The 15749-nt window shown below is 54.5% G+C and overlaps 1 protein-coding gene across 3 annotated transcripts in view; it reads left to right on the plus strand.

The window, feature by feature from the left end:
• The window catches only part of ZHX2 (zinc fingers and homeoboxes 2), a 155304-nt gene that overhangs the window by 57920 nt on the left and 81635 nt on the right, over positions 1-15749 (plus strand). For all 3 annotated transcript variants that reach the window (XM_045078088.1, XM_045078086.1, XM_045078087.1), the window contains exon 2: positions 13548-13618. The gene's annotated coding sequence lies outside the window, so the exon portion shown is untranslated. The remainder of the gene's footprint in view (positions 1-13547; positions 13619-15749) is intronic.

Genomic DNA, 15749 nt, shown 5'->3' on the forward strand with positions numbered 1-15749 from the left:
CTTCCAGCTTCTAGAGGCCACTGGCATTCCTTGTGGCTACATCACTCCAAGCCCTGGCTCCGTCTCCCCATCATCTCCTCTTCTCTGTGTCTCTCTCCTGGGTGTCTCGTGAAGATGCTTGTCAGTGGATTAGAGCCCGTCTGGGGATTATCCAGGATAATCTCATTCGGAGACCCTTCATGACGCCTGCAAAGACTCTTTCCAAATAAGGCCACGTTCACAGATTCTGGGCACGAGGACACGGAGGTCTTGCTTGGAGGGGCACGATTCCAGCCACCGGGAATGACTTCCTTCAGCCAGGGCCCAGCACGCACACACACTCCCCGTTTGCTCCGTCGTCAACCTCGCGGAGCCACTGTGGCCTTCAGGGGCGCCCTTCCTGTTGCGGTGTGCGGGAACGGCGCGGGGCAGCCGTTTGGGTGGGGCCACCGTCCCCCAGTTCAGGCCCCCGTCACCTCTCTGGTGTACCACTGCCATCCTGTTGGCTGTCTTCCCGGTGTCGTCTCGTCTCGGGACCACTGCCCTTCCGCCACTTCCTGCACACACCCCACGCCTGTTGACTCTCCCCACAGCCGCTTTTTACAACCACAGGCCAGATTCTGCCAGTCGCCTGTCCCCAGCCCTCTGCTCGTTCCCCTGTCCCACGCAGAGCAGAAACCAGAGTCCTTACACGCACCGACAAGGCCCCACGTGACTGCGTGGCCTCTGCCCCTAGGCCTTCTGGCTCAGCCTGAAATGCAACACACACGTACACCCCCACACACACACCCACACGCACACGCCCTTGCATTTGCTCTTGCGCTTGCTTAGTCTAGAACACTCTTTCCCAGCTGTCTGGGGTTTTCTCCCTGGGTTCCTTGAGCTTCTGCTTAAAAGACACTCCCTCAAAGGGTCTTCGCTGATGCCGGAAGGGTCAGAGCCGAGCTGGCACTGCCATACATCCCCATTCCCTGACCCCGGCTTGTCTTCAAAGCACACGGTGCGCTTGGCATTGTCCACTTATCTGCTTGTTGAATTGCTGACTCCCCCCCCCTTACATGCAGCTCCGCAAAGGAGGGAGCAGGGTCCCTGCCGATTCCTGGCCCCCGCTCCCGTTAGGGGCATGATCAATGTTTCCCGGGTGATGGGGATTATTATGGGCTGGCCTCTGTCTTTGCGTGCATGACCGCGTATCTCCCAACAACCAGGGACAGCAGCGTGGTTATACCCTTACTTGCCGGAGGGGCAGAGGGAGTAAATCAATGTCCCCCAGCAACCCCACTGGTAGGGGTTGGCGGTAGGATCGGAGCTGACTAGTCTTACTCCAGAACCCACTTTCTGTATCACCATCTGCCATGAGGCAGAAATGCCAGACTAGGGGAGGGACCTTCGGGAGCTGGCGTGTGCTATGCTGCAAGTACCAGAATGACCGTAGCCGAGCCCTCACTGAGCAGATGGCTCTGGATTGCTTTGGGTCTCCTTCTTGCTTAATTTCTCAAACTTTGAGAACCATTTGTGCTGTCTCCCTGGGTGGCAGAATGTGAGGTGGTAAGAAGGGTGTCTGTGCAGTACCGTTGCTCTGTTCCACTACTGTCAGATTTGGGTGGCCTGGAATGTTCCAGAAATGGGGCACACGTGAATGTGTCCTTTATTCCAAAACAGGTCAGTCGGTTTTACTGCCTTCAGTAAACATGGCATATTGATTAGAATCAAATATTTTGGTGAGGTGCCATGCAAACAGTACATTTCCAACTCTATGGCTCAGATACCCCGTGGCCTTAGTTAAAAATAGTGGCCCTCCTCCCAGGGGCGAGGCACATGCCAAGCTTTATACTTACTGACTCACTTAGTTGCTCAAACTACTCTTGGGAGTAAGCACTCTTAAGAACCCCAGTTAATCCTAGCCAGAGAGACATAGAGATGTCCAATAACTTGGCCGAAGTCACACAGCTAATAAAAGGCAGAGCCTGGATGTGAACTCAGGTCATCTCTCTCCTGAGGATGAGACGTAAGCAGCTCTCTTCCATGACTCAGCTTCAGCTGTAAATTGTGGGGAGTGCATTCAGTCCTCTTTCTAGCTTGAAAAATCTATGTTTTTGAGGCTGAGACTCGGAGTAGTTTAGAGCCATTGATGTGCGTGGAAAAGGCTCGGTGAATGGGCACGAGGCAAGGCTGAGCCAAGGAGCTCGCAGGGCCGGCTCCAAGATGCGGGCTCCCTGCTTGCACCTTGTGGTCCTGGCCTCTGCTCCTTTTCTGGCCTTGATGGTTCGCAGAAATAAGAGCCCGCAGGTGCATATCCCTGTGGCCACCTGCCCCTTCCCCCTCTCCCCTCCCCCGACGTCTTTCCCCTCTGCATGGGAAAAGGAAAATGAAACCCTTATGGTCGCCTGGTGTTAACTTCAAAGCAGCCTCGCATCTCTTTTCTTGTGTTATTCACACAGAAACCCTGTGTGGACAGGGAGGGAGAGTCCCATTTTACAGATGAGAAAACAGAGGTTGAGAAAGCTGATCTCGAGGTCCCATTCCCTCCTCCTGCCTCCTACGAGTGTTTCCTGGGTCCTTCCTCGGGGATTTTCCTACTTGACTGTAATCATCTTAGTAAATACCTTTGATCGCTCCCAGCTGCCTCCCGCACTGCTGCCACTACTAGGTCAGGAATTAATACCCATCACAAAAATAGTCATCTTCCATCGGTGCCCTCAGTGGGTCAGGAACTGCGCTGGGGGTGTGCCTATTTTGTTTGCCCCTACCCCCCCATACCTCCTTGAGATGTAGAGCATTATGGTGCCCATTTTACAGATGAGGTGCCTGAAGCCACACAGCCCCAAGATGACACACCGTTGCGGAGCAAGGAAGTGTTAAACCCAGCATCTGTACGGGTTAGCACAGGGTGTCTGAGGTCCCCTTCCTGATGGAAGCCTTGGGGGGACTCCTGGTCATGATTCCTGGATGGGGCAACATCCAGTCTCCTTGGTGTGATGTGTAGAGCGCCCCCCTCCCCACCGCCCCAGCACTCTTGCCTCTGCCCCTCCGGCCCACACAGCAGCTCCGCTAACTTCATTGGCAGCCACTCTCCACCACCTGCTGCTCTCTGCTCAGGCCATGCCCTTCCTCCGGACCTCTCCCCTCTGCTCCCTTCCCTGGAATTCACACTCCCTCCCGCCCATCCCTCCGTGAGCCGGCCATGGCCGCCATCTTAGCGCAGCCTCCTCTGTGCAGACCCACCGTCTTCGGCACCCCTCTCCCCACCCAAGCACCGCTCCGTCCCAGGGCACCCTGAACCTCTCCCCATTCTGGCACAGCTCGTGGGGTGTCACCGGCATCTAAGGCAGCCTGTGGAGAGATCCGAGGGACATAGGACAGCAGGTTGAAGAGCCTGACATCTGAGGGGCCCTCAAAGACCAGTGTGGCTTTTATGGAAGAGGTGGAGAATGTATACCTTGCCAAAGGGCATTCTGATTCCTCACGGTTTGTTCGTTTCAGATTTTATTCATTTATTTGACAGAGAGAGAGAGACGGCAAGAGAGTGTACACAAGCAGGGGAAGCAGGAGAGGGAGAAACAGGCTTCCCGCTGAGCGGGGAGCACAAGTGGGGCTCGATCCCACGACCCTGGGATCATGACCTGAACCGATCTGAGCCGAGGGCAGATGCTTAATGACTGGGCCACCCAGGTGCCCCTGATTCCTCATGGTTTTTTAAAACGCCATGCCAGCCCAACAAAACAACTCTGTGGCTATTCGAACTGAGCCCCGAGTCACCAGTAGGAGACTCTTGGGAGCCCCTCAGGATTCTTGTGCTTTACTACATTGTCAGTGCTTAAATGAGGAAGGGAGTTAGGAAGGAAGAATTTACCTTCTCAGGCTGCTGTGACCCAGACCCGGGTAGCTTAGACAACAGAAACCTTTTCTTCTCACAGTCCTGGAGGCTAGAAGTCCGAGATCAAGGTTTCAGACAATTCTGTGTCTGGGAGGACCCCCCTCCTCACCTGCAGACAGCCGCATCCTGCCGTGTCCTCACACGGCCTGTCCTCAGACACACACGTGGAAAGAGACGGCCACCTCTCTGGTGTCTCTTCTTGCAAGGCCGCGAATTCCATGGGGTCGGGGCCCCGTCGTGAGGACCTCATTTCACCTCCATTATAGAGCTCCCATCTCCAGAGACAGTCACACTGGGGTTAGGCGTTCGATATATGAATGGGGGGGAGGCAGAGGGAGCTAAACATTCAGTCTCTAACACAGAGCATTCCAGATCATTTGACCCACAAGTATTTCCTGTGTCCTCGCTATGGGATTCTGGAAACCCTGAAGGCAAGCAGCAGAGTCCAGTGGTTAAAAGCATGGGCTTTCTTATCAGAGAGAGAAGTTCAAGCTTGAAACCTCACTCGGGCACTCCAAGTGGCTTTGGACAGCCTACCCAGGTTCTCTGAGCCTCAAGTTCCAGATTGTAAAAGGGGGACACAACCACGAAGTGTGTGTTTGAGGATGAACTGAGATTAGTGCCTGTCCGTCATGCCTGACTGTTAACTGAGCACGTACTCTGTTCCGGGCGTTCCGCTGGGTGCACGGCAGGGTGCACAGAGCCCTTGTCCTCGTGCTTCCTGGAAGAGCCAGGTAGTGAACAAGTGAATCTGGGATCTGATGACACACAGGTTATGATCACTTGCAGAGGGGGCATGGGCTATCAGGAAATAAATCAGGCAGCAGAAGAACGGCAGCAGGGGAAGGAAGCCCTCCCCGGGGAGGCAACTTTGTCACGAAGCCCAGGGCCACCCAGAGCCTCCGGTCAGAGGTGCAGTGGCGGGAAAAGCAAGCACAAAGGCCTGCAGGTGGGTGACGCTCGGTGCCGGCGCAAGCTGGTGACACTCGCCCGATGGCTGTGCTTACTCTGGCCGTGGCCCCACCCCCAGGGTCCACCTCCCGTGTGGGGACACAGGGCCTCCGCCCAGCCCTCCGGGGTGCCGTGCCCGCCCGCCCGGCCTTCGGAGGAGGGCAGCTCAGCGAAGGTCGGCGTGCTCAGGAGGGCCCGCTGGTGCGGGGACAAGGGCGACGGAGGAGGCTGTGTGGGGAGGTAGGGAGGCCGGCATTCCCGGGGAGGGGGGCTTTGGTTGAAGAGCCTGACATCTGAGGGGCCTTCGAAGACCACTCAGGCCAGACCCAGGTCTGAGAGAAATGCCCCAGGCGCCGTGTGGATGACCTCCGTGAGGGCTGACAAGGGCAGCCGCGGCCTCCATTGTCACAGCCGGCTGGGCAGGCTGTCAGCTCGAGAGAATGAGCTCCCCACTCAAGATGTAAGGCCCTGGGCGGAAATCCAGCTTTGTGAGTCACAACCAGATGCACATCTTGTCAGAGAAAACCATGGCCGCGGCGAACTGGTCATGGTTTCCTGGAAACTTCCTGAGGGTCGGGGGAGGGGCGCTCCAAGGATGGGTGCCAGCCGCGGCTGAGAGAGGAGGATGTGCTGGGGGGGCTGGGCCCAGGCTGGCGGCCTGGAGCTGTGCCTCACGGGGTGCAGGGCTGAGCCTTCCAGGGCCCCCCACCCCAGGGGAGTCAGAGCCTGAGGCCAGTGGACTAGCTGAGGCCCATTCGGGGGGTCTCCGTCTCCCCTCCCACACAGCATGCCCCGCGTGTGGGTGCGGGAAGAGCAGCTGTGCTAGGAGAGGGGCTCCCTGAGTCCTCATCCCACCAACCTGGATTCAAATTCAGGGACTTCTGCGAACACAGCGTCTCTGGCCCTCAGTTCCCTTGCCTGCAAAGTAATGGGATAAATTGGGAGCTCTCCAAGGTTCCACCCAGCTGGAATATTCCGGCACTTCTTCATTTCCCTCCCCGTAGATAAAAGAAACTGAAGCCCGAGAGCCAGGGGGTCGCTCAGAGCCAGCGCCCGTCGCAGGTGGGTCTGGAGCTCCTGCTCTGGCCTCCACCCCTCCACCCTTTCTCCAATGTCCTGCCTTCTCTTCCCAATCTTCTCGTCCTGGTGGCCTCTTTCCCTCTGCTCTTTCTGCCTGTGCTTCCAGCCTGCCAGACGGCCTGCAGCCACCCCAAGAAAGATGTTCCCACCCTGGGGTGGTAGGTCACAAATCAGAACCAGGATAGGAACTCCCAGGGCCATCCAGCCACCTGTGTGCACTCGCTGGTAGTAAGCGGGCGGGACCTTGTCCTGCCACCTCCCGCCTGGATCCCACACATCTTCACATCCTTCAATCCAGCCAAATAACACCTCCCCCAGGAAGCCCTCCCGGATCACTCCAGCCAGAGTTACCACCTTACCAAGACTTTGCCACCCGCACCACTTTACAACCCCGCTGTTGGCATTCTCACTTACTTTTGTCGTAATTATTTGTGCATACATCTTAGCTCCTCAGTGCAATTCCAAACTCAGTGAAATCAGTAACCAAATTGCCTACCAACAGCCTCCCTTCGACATCTGGTGCAGTGTTTGTATTCTAAGTGTTGGGTAGACAATTGTGGAATAAATGGAGCTTTCTTTCTTCATTGCAGAAGGGTTCTTTCCCTTCAGAATGAATGGCTGGGCGTGTCAGAGCATCTGCTCTAGAGCGAGATCAGGTTGAATCTTAGCTCCGCCATCTGCACGCTCCGAGACCTGGAGCGAGTTACTCACGCTTCTGTACCTCAGTTTCCTCTCTTGTAAAAGGAGTCTCGTTGTAATCACCCCACCCACCTGGGTGACCATGAAGATTAAACTAGTCCCGCATGGAAAGGGCTCGATAGAGTGCCCAGCACAGACTTGAGTCAATAAATGAAGTTGTTAAATTTCAGGGATCCTATATGCAAATTTTTATTTGATGTTTTGGGATCTATGTGACACTGCCTTGCAGAATTGGCGCCTGGCTTGAGTTAGGTGCTAAATCCTTTTCAATCCTTGTATCCTTTTGAACCTGCTTTGGATATTTGATGCCCACTGTAGAAGGTCCCCCAGGCCCCTGGAGTAGGAGCGGGGGTGAGGGGGGCCAGAGCCGGTGGGACGGCTCGCCAGCCTGGGACTAGCATACGTGAAGCGCTTTTATTCAATTCATGTGACTCGACAAATTTGGAATGTGTTAGGGAGTTTTTCCAGCTATGAGTCAGTACATTTATGCTCTCTCACACACATAAAAAAATTTAAAACGAAAAAGAGTTTAGCGAGAATCATTTATGAGTGCAAAGTGGAAATCTGTGGAAATTTTATTTTGACCCTGAAGGCAAGTCATACTTAAGAATTTAATAAAGGGCTCCAAACAGGATGCAGTGGAGAAAAAAAACACAGCTCGCTGCCTTTTCCTTGTATATTCTCAGCCACTGTGTTGCACAGACGAGGGTCTAATTTGCATGGCTTTATTAAGCACCTCCTGAATACCCAGATTTGTGCTAAACTTGGTGGGGGGAAAAAGGGGAGCCGAACCAGCATTTATTAACTGCATGTATGTGCTTAATAATAATCAAGGCAGGAGGGGAAGAAAGCTGTCTTGAAGGTCAGGAGGCAGTGTGGGAGAAAATGGAAGAATTGTATTCAGACACATGTGTTCAAGCTCCTACATTCATATCATCTAATCCCCATCATGTCCATTTTTTGGATGACAAAACTAAGGCTCAGAGGACGTAAAGTATTTTGTCTGTGGACACAAAACTCGTAAATGGTAGAAAGCATTATCTAAACCGAGTCTACCAGTTTCCCTATGAGGGTTAAATTTAATGTCCGCAGGAGCTGTGTTTCCCACGGGGACAGGACGATGGGGAGGCAGACATCCCCTCCCCGTTCTGGGAGACCATGTCTGCCGATCGTAACCCTGTACAGCCTTCCTACAGACCAGTCTCTTCAACCACCTTCTACCACTCGCTGTTAAGTCCCGCCGGTCAGGGATTATCCAGAACCTGCTTCTCATTCAGGCTGATCCTCTTTGCTGTTGTTGTTTATTTTAAATAAAGAAACCACCACCCGCCCAGAGGGCTTGTGTTTCCAGCTCACTTTCCTCTCTTTTGCAAGGGCTCATTTTCATAGACTCCCAATCTCCAGGGAGCTGTGTTTTTCCCTCTGAAACATGAGCTGTAATCAAAGGTGTAGTCATCCCCAACATCTGCCAGCAGCCACCGGAGCCAGGGTTCCCCTGAGGTCTGACAGAAGGAGGCTCAGGCCAGGTGCCCCGGGGACAATTGTGCCCTACACAAATCAGATTGCCCTGTGGTTGGCCTTTGTAAAGATGGCAGGGTCCCAGGGATGGCTCTCAGACTGCTGGAGGATGGGGTGGGGGGGGGCGTCAGCAGGATTCCACTGACCACTCGACAATGACTTTTGAGGGCTGCCATGTGTCAGGTCCTGCAGACACGGAGCTCCCAGCTCTTTGGCACATTCCCATCACTCACGGGTAGAATGACCCGATGTCTTAAAATGCCTGCAAGTCCCTGAAAGATCTGGTGCTTGCTCTTTCTTTGGCCTGCTTGGCTACGGGGACTCCAGCTGGCTTCCGGTGTCTGTATCCAGCAGGGACCCCCCCCCCAGCTTTTTCTTTGCCTTTCAGATCCGACCCCCTCTGCCATATTCCCGGGGGCCCCTCCTGGTGAGCTTGCCACCATGGCCATGTGCCACGATTGGCACAGTAATATCGTCGAAGTCTCCAGCTCCAACCCGGCTGCAAAGGCTCACCTTATCTCCCCAGACAGCAGTGAGCAAAACAGACCCAGCCCAGCCCAGGGCCGGGCACCTCTTCCCTGAGTGTCTATTGATTGCACTCAACAGGTTTGAAGAGGAAATATTTGGAAATGAGTAACAGATCAATTCTAGAGTAGAATTCAGCTTGTTCGAGGCGTCAAGCCGTGCCCGCACCCCTTGGGGAGGTTGTGTCCTCTGTGCTCTTGAGGGGATCTTAGTAGAAGCGTAGGTTGGGCTTGGAGGAGAGATGGCCCAGTTTGCCAGCAATTCCAGCCATGGAGCCAAAGTTTAAGAGCCTGTTAAGGGGTGGGAGGGGGGCACTGGAAAGACTATATCTGGTGAGTCCAGAGTTCGAACCCCAGTGCTGGAAGTTGACTCCTGTGACTTGGGGCAGTGTATTTGATCACTGAAAGATTCCGATTTCCATCTGTATAATGGAGGTGTGGATGCATGCTTCTCAGATTTGCCGTGGGAGAGAGAAAAGGCGTGTGGGGGACTCGGCTCAATGCCTGGCACAAAACGAGCACTCAGGAAGTGGCGGACATCGTGCTAGTCACTCGCTAGTGATGCTCTTTGGAATTAAAGGCTGTCTTTGGTGATCAGGGTAAAGCACTGTCTGGAGCAAAGACAGGCAACTTAAGACCACACCTCCCACTTGCAGAATGACAGCTACACAGAAGTGTCTGTAGCTTCCCACCTTTTTTGTGCTTGACCTTAATCTCGTGTCCAGTCTGGACTAGCCCCAGCCAGAGCCTCTCCCCCCCTCCCCTATATTCCACGGTCCCTTGCCCTTTCCTCAATATGAGGCCATCACCACAGGACATAATGGCCTGTTTACCAGACCTGGAGTTTCTTACTCATCTGCTAAATGTTTGCTGAATGAAGAAATGGAATGGAATAAATTGTGTTAGTGGGAGTGACGGTGGTGGTGGTGGTGGGGGTGTTTTTCTCCTACAAACTGTTCAACTAGCTTTTCCTTTCCCCCTCAGGTGTCTAGCAACCAATAGGCTTAAAGTAGGCCACAACGGGAAGGGGGGGGGGTGCTGTAGGGGAAATCCTACGGGCAGATTTTTCCTTATTGGGATTTTGCTCCATATGACAGGCACGTTCTGGTGAAGGGAGTCTGGAGCAGGGAGCCTGGAAACGTGTGCACGTTTCAAGCTTGAAGGACATCGAAACGTCCTTTAATCCATTTACAGTGCTCCCCACGAAAGCTGCCATTTTCCACGTGCACCAGGGCACTGGATCCCCCACGCGGCCCGAGGAGGAGGTTCTGTGAGAGCCCCACTTGGCTGGGAAGGCAGCCGAGGTCCGGAGGAGAGGAGTAATAAGGCGCGCAGGCACTGAACAAGGTGTGAGACTCAGACTCAGACGTCCCGTCTCCGAGGCCAGTACCCTCCCCCGTGCTGGTTAGGATCCGGCGTCTTGTGGGTGATGGCACAGCGCTGGGTCCAGGGATAAACAGAGAAAACAGGACTGACTCACTGAGACTCCCCCCAGCTCTGAGAATAAGTCCCTGTGCAACCCCAAGCAAGTCGCTCTTCCTCTCTCTGCTCAAGAAGCAGCAGCCCACCGGCTGAAGGATAAGAATAAATATCATTAGTAATAGTAGTAGCTAATGTACCTGCTGACGGGTTTATAAGCGTGTTAGGGGGTTTCCTCCCTCAATCCTACAGGGTAGGTTAGGGCTAGTTAGGGGAAGGGGGGGGCAGAGCATTGAAGGAAATAGATTAAGGAGACCCATGGGGCTGCCCCAGGCATGGCGGAGTAGGGGCCAGGCAGGGAGCCCAGAACACAGAGGGGCAAGGTGAGGCAGGGCGAGACGAGCAAGGGCTGGACCCCGCAGGGCTTGGGAAGCCCTGGGGTAAGGAGTGTGGTCTCTATCCTGAGACAAAGAGGCATCCATGAGCTATACCCCCACCCTCAGCCCCCGTACCACCTCTGCGCACATGGTCCGACTAGAATTTATCTCCTTCTTTTTTTGATACTGGGAATTCCTGAAAGGTGAGGGCTGGATCTTACTTATTTATGTCTCCCCGGTGCTTAGCACACAATCAGGTATATACGAGTACTCCAGAAATGACTGTTAATCAAATGTCTAATATATTCAGGATTTAGGATGAATACACTCAATATTTAATAAGTAGATATTAGTACCTATAATGCAACCGACCTTATGAAGGCATTTCTGCTATAAAATAATACACACATTCCGATAAAACTGCTTTCTAAAACATTCAAAGATCACAGCGCTCTGGGGGGCCGTGGGGGGACAGCAGAGCACTCACAACCCACACAAGTCTGTACTGAAGCACAATCCTCGTGATGATACAAGCGCGGTTCAACGGGCATGCTGAATTTTGAATTTAAAAAAATCAGTAATCTAGGGCCTGAGTCGCTGCAGGGCTGGCTGTATTTTACAAAGGAAGAGGGGGACTTGATGGAAGGGGCTGGGCACTGGTCAAGGCTGGGAAGGCAGAAGGGGACGGATGCCTTTCCCAGAAGTTCCGGTGAAAGGGCAGCTGCAGTCTTTGCCGCAGGGTAGCCGAGATGGGTGGGCTAGCCCATGGCCCTTGCACAATGACCTGCGAGAGCTGAGCAACAGGAGTTGCTAAGACAGAGCCCATGGCCACGCTGAGCTGAGAGGAGAGCGGCACAGGTGGGCATCCGCTGCACCCAGCTGTGCCCAGGTGCTCTGCATCCAGCTGCCATCACGTGGAGCAAACATGAATGGGCTGGCAACATTTCGCCCATGACCCTCTGCAACCTCCAGATTTGACCAACATCATTCCCCCATCTACCTATGTGAGCTCATCTGCCTTAGGGAAGCCAAGGCAGTGGAAGGAACGATCGATCTGTCATGTAATATGTGAGTAACTGATCAACCAGGCACCCCAGCTGGCCAGTTTCCATGGAGAAAGGGAACCGTCATATCCCCTGTGTGGGCTGTGGACCATTTTCCTCTTGATCCATGAGTCTCTTCTGTAAATGCATTAAGTGAGCAGAGAGCCTCATAAACCTGTGACGTCATCGCTGTCCCCACCAAGAGCAGCTGAGCTATCAGAGGACCTCAAACCCAAGCTACCCCAAAGCTGTGTGACCTCGGAAAAATCACTTAACCTCTCCATGCCTCATTTTCCTCACCTGAAAAATAGCACTGGTGACACTCCCCGAGTTCTTTAAAGGAGCGATTAGCTGATGGATGAAAAGCTCTTTCTAAACTCTAAAGGGCTTTGCAGAGTATTGGCCTCTCTGCACGTCAGTGCCTGGGATACTAAGGTTCAATGGTCCCCTGGGGACCTCTCCCGCTGGATGGGTAGTTCTAAGTACAGGGGGCCAGAGAGCTGGCCCTGGAATCCGCATTAATTAACCACTGGTATTAATGTAGAAGCTTGAATTCTCCTGCAGGAAGGAGGCCCAGAACCTTTAGCTGGAACATTTTTGCGGGCCCACACGCAAGTGGGGAGGAGGGGAACCAGCCCGCTGTGTGTGATGCCCCCTCCCTGAGCGCTCTCTGGGATCCGGGGGACCCTCCTGCTGGGGAGCCTGAGGTCGTCCACCCACCCCTGGCCCACTGCCCTTCCCTTGGCCCTCCCACCAAGCCCACCCCTTCGACCTCCTCATTCTGGGCTCCATCCAAGATCACACCACGGCGAGGAACACTGGCTTGCTTGGGAATCGCACAAACATGGGCTTGGATCAGCTCTGCCACTTACTGGCCGTAAGACCACCATAGCCACATCGTAGCTTCTTGAACCTGTTTCCCCTCACCTGGAGAATGGGCTATGCCTGCCTCCCTGCCTGCCTGCCTGCCTTCTGTGGTTAGGGATGAATATTACTATCCCTCCCAAGATTGCCAAGGAGAACTCTGCAGACCTTAGTGTGCCCAGGAATCACCTGAGAAGCTTGTGGCAGAGGCAGGTTCCGACTCTGTAGGGTTGGGTGAGGCCTGAGACACTGTTCTTCCAGCAAGCTCCTGGGCAAGCATCCCTTAGAAGAACAGCAGAGCAGGTGAATACAGTGCCCGGTGCATGGTTACTCGACCACAGGACGTATTGCCGAGAAGATTCTCCTCCCCAGTCCCCCACCGCCGGTCAAAAGGTTCTTCCTTGCAAACAGGCATAGATGAGCCAAGAACCCTCTGCTCACCGCAGAATTCTTAGGGAAACAAGAAAAAACAGGTTTTGCTTGGGAGGCAGGCTGGGTGTGGGGAGTGAGGAGCGCGGCCTCCACGCTCATCAGCACGCTGCCCCACGCGCACACGTGCGCTGCAGGTGGGCCTCTGCCGGCTGCAGAAACCTCTAGAGCTCAGGCCTCAACTTGCCATGCTGGGAACGCAGCCTCCGAGCCGGGCACACGCCTTATTCCTCCGGCTACAGCTCTCCTGAGGAATTTTCAAAGCACACACACAGGGTTCGCTTGGCAGGAGTCTCCCAGGATATAAATACGCATTTGGGGCTTTTGTTTTAAGGACTGCAGTATCTTTTGGACTTGAGGCCTGCGCACCGGGCTTTTCCCCTCACCTTCATCAAAATGGAACCACACACGGCCAGCCGCTGCTAGGACAGACCCCAGGGACTCCAGGAGAGCCGGAGTGAGGTGCGGGAGACACTCCCCACCCCGCCCCGTCTGATCGTGCTTTTGGTTTCCCTCTCCTGAAAGGCCTGCATCTCAGCGAGTTGCTGACTCACCCAGGGTGAGGGTCTTTCCCCTCCCCCCACCCTTCTCAGCATCACCGCAAAGCCCAGAGGTTTTGAGGTTGGTTTAATGAGCAGCTTCGTCCTTCCCATTTCCTTGTCTTTCCTATCCTTTCCCGTCCGGGCTCTCCGTCCCAGTCTCCCGGGGCCGCTGGGCTGCCTGGAAAGACCGTTGGATACCCAGTGGCTCTGCCCTGCTTTTAATATTGAGTTTCTCTTCTTTGTAGGTCTTGACACACCGACTGCTCTTGGAGTCAACACGTACCGAGATTCCCAGGATGTAAGCGATCCGGGACTGGTGAGTCACCACGTGTTGGCCAGAGGCTGGGCCTCCGTTGGATTTCAAGAAGGGAAAGGGAATGAGGACGGGGCGTGGGGCAGCCAGACCTGGAGCCTGTCTGGGGTGGGGGCAGCTGGCTTTCGCAGCTCGGACTCTTGCTTCCCTCTAGGTGGACCTAGAAATGGCGCAGTGCAGAGAACCCAGGTGTGAGTCCCTTGGAATTCACTGGGGCCCTGCCAGTCCCTCCCTAGAAGCAAACCGAGGCTGTAGGTGCCTGGGTTTCCGTTCTCTGCTCCCACGCAGCAGCTCAGATGGGCCATCCAGAGGGCCCAGGCTTGGAACTGTGTCCAGGGAACCTCTAACCAGGACTAGGGAGATAATCTTCGAACAGAGAGGGAATAACCTGATTCACAGGTTTGTCACCCCCGGCCCTGAAGAGACCTGACCAGTGAGAGGTGAGAAAGCCACCTTTGCGCATTTGTAGGGCTGTCACTGAACAATGGGCAGCTTTGGCCCAGCCTAAGGACGAATTCCTAACAAAAAAGGTACACTGAGGTGAAATAGGCATCAACTAGAAGTAGTGAGTTCCCTGTCACTGGGAGAATGCAAGTGTGGGTTGCAGAAGCATCAATGTTGAAGAAAGGAGCAGTCTGGGGCACAGACTGACTCTGTGGCCGGGATGCCCTGGAACCCCCAGGGGTAGTAGGTGAGGGGTGGGGGGCTTGTGAGCGCGCACTCTCTCAGCACTGCCTGTTTGGTGGGGCTCTGCGGTAAAACTGTCTGGAAGTTGCTGGATGAGATGACCGTCACGTCTTCCTAAGACCTATTGTCCGTCGGCCCCTGCTGTACCTGAGCTACCGTCAGACAGCCACACATATGACGGCGCCTCACGGGCGTGATAGGATGGGCAACTCTCCAAGCACGGTGGCCATTTTGATTAGAGGCTCTGGGGAGCCCTGTCCCCTGCCAAAAAGACCACCAAAAGATTAACCAGCTAGTCCTGCCATCGAGAGCTTTGATCCAGGCCACACAGACCAGAAGAAAAAGCCATGGGGGCCGCTGTGGCAGGATTCCCCTAGTATCCTAGGCTGCGGGAGGACAGTGGGGGTGGCTTCCTAAGGGCGCTGGGGCTCTTTGGCAAGACCAGTACCACAGACTCAAGCTAGCGTGAGAAGAATCACTCCCCAGACCCAGGTGCAGAATTTGGGCTGGAGGGACACGCACTGGGAACGGGATGGTCTGAGGAATGGGCCCCTGGGCTTCCTTTGTGCTTTGTGACTGGGTCTTCTTGCCCTGGGCCTGGGTCAGCAGCAGCTGTAAATTTTTATCAAGGACCCCTGAGGACAGGGTGCCGTGGGAGGCTGGAGACAGGTTTTCTTTAAGAAACTGACAACACGGATGAGAATTGAGTTTGACGTTTGACAGTCATTGTGCGTAGACTCTATTCAGCTGAGTCCTGAGCGCTGTGGGGGGCTGGCGGGGAGTGGGTGGGAAACAACGAATGGGAGGGGAAGGGAGGCCTGAGCAACACTTGTGAGCCGTGCCTTGATGCTTTCTTGGCAAAACTTTAAGCAGGAGTGGGGCTTTGAAGGTAGGGGCTGTGTCTTTGATTCACAGGACTTGGCACATAGTAGGTGCTCAGTAAGTGATCGTCAAATGACCAGAAAGGAAAGTGATGGGGAGGTGCCATGGGAGGTGATGGCTAGTTAAGAGGAGCAGGGCTCCTGTAGTCCATCGCCCCAGGTTCAAATCCTGCCTCTTCCACTAGCTGCGGGGTCGGGGGCCATGATCTTATATACTTCAGTCTTCTCGGCTGATAGCAGGATTGTGATACCTACCACAGAGGGTGGCTGGGAGGAGTCCATGAATCAACTCCTATCCAGCGGCTTGGCCCTGCGCCAGTACATAGTAAGTGCCCAATAAACAGGAGCCCTAGTCTTCTACATGAGGGACATGACCCTGGATGAAGGTTCAGTGTTGGGACAGCGTGAGGCAGAAGACAGAGCTCTGGGCTGGGAGTCAGGAGCCCAAGCTTAACTGGGGTTTGGGGGGGCAGGGAAGCTATTGCACCCCTGAGCCCACTCTGTAAAATGGAGATGCTATGAGAATACGTCTCCGTTTGTCCCAGCGCTCTCTCTGATGCGCCGTT

Source organism: Mustela putorius, unplaced genomic scaffold (assembly GCF_011764305.1).
Source record: "Mustela putorius furo isolate JIRA1106 unplaced genomic scaffold, ASM1176430v1.1 tig00000228_pilon_pilon_pilon, whole genome shotgun sequence".
Lineage (NCBI taxonomy): Eukaryota > Metazoa > Chordata > Mammalia > Carnivora > Mustelidae > Mustela > Mustela putorius.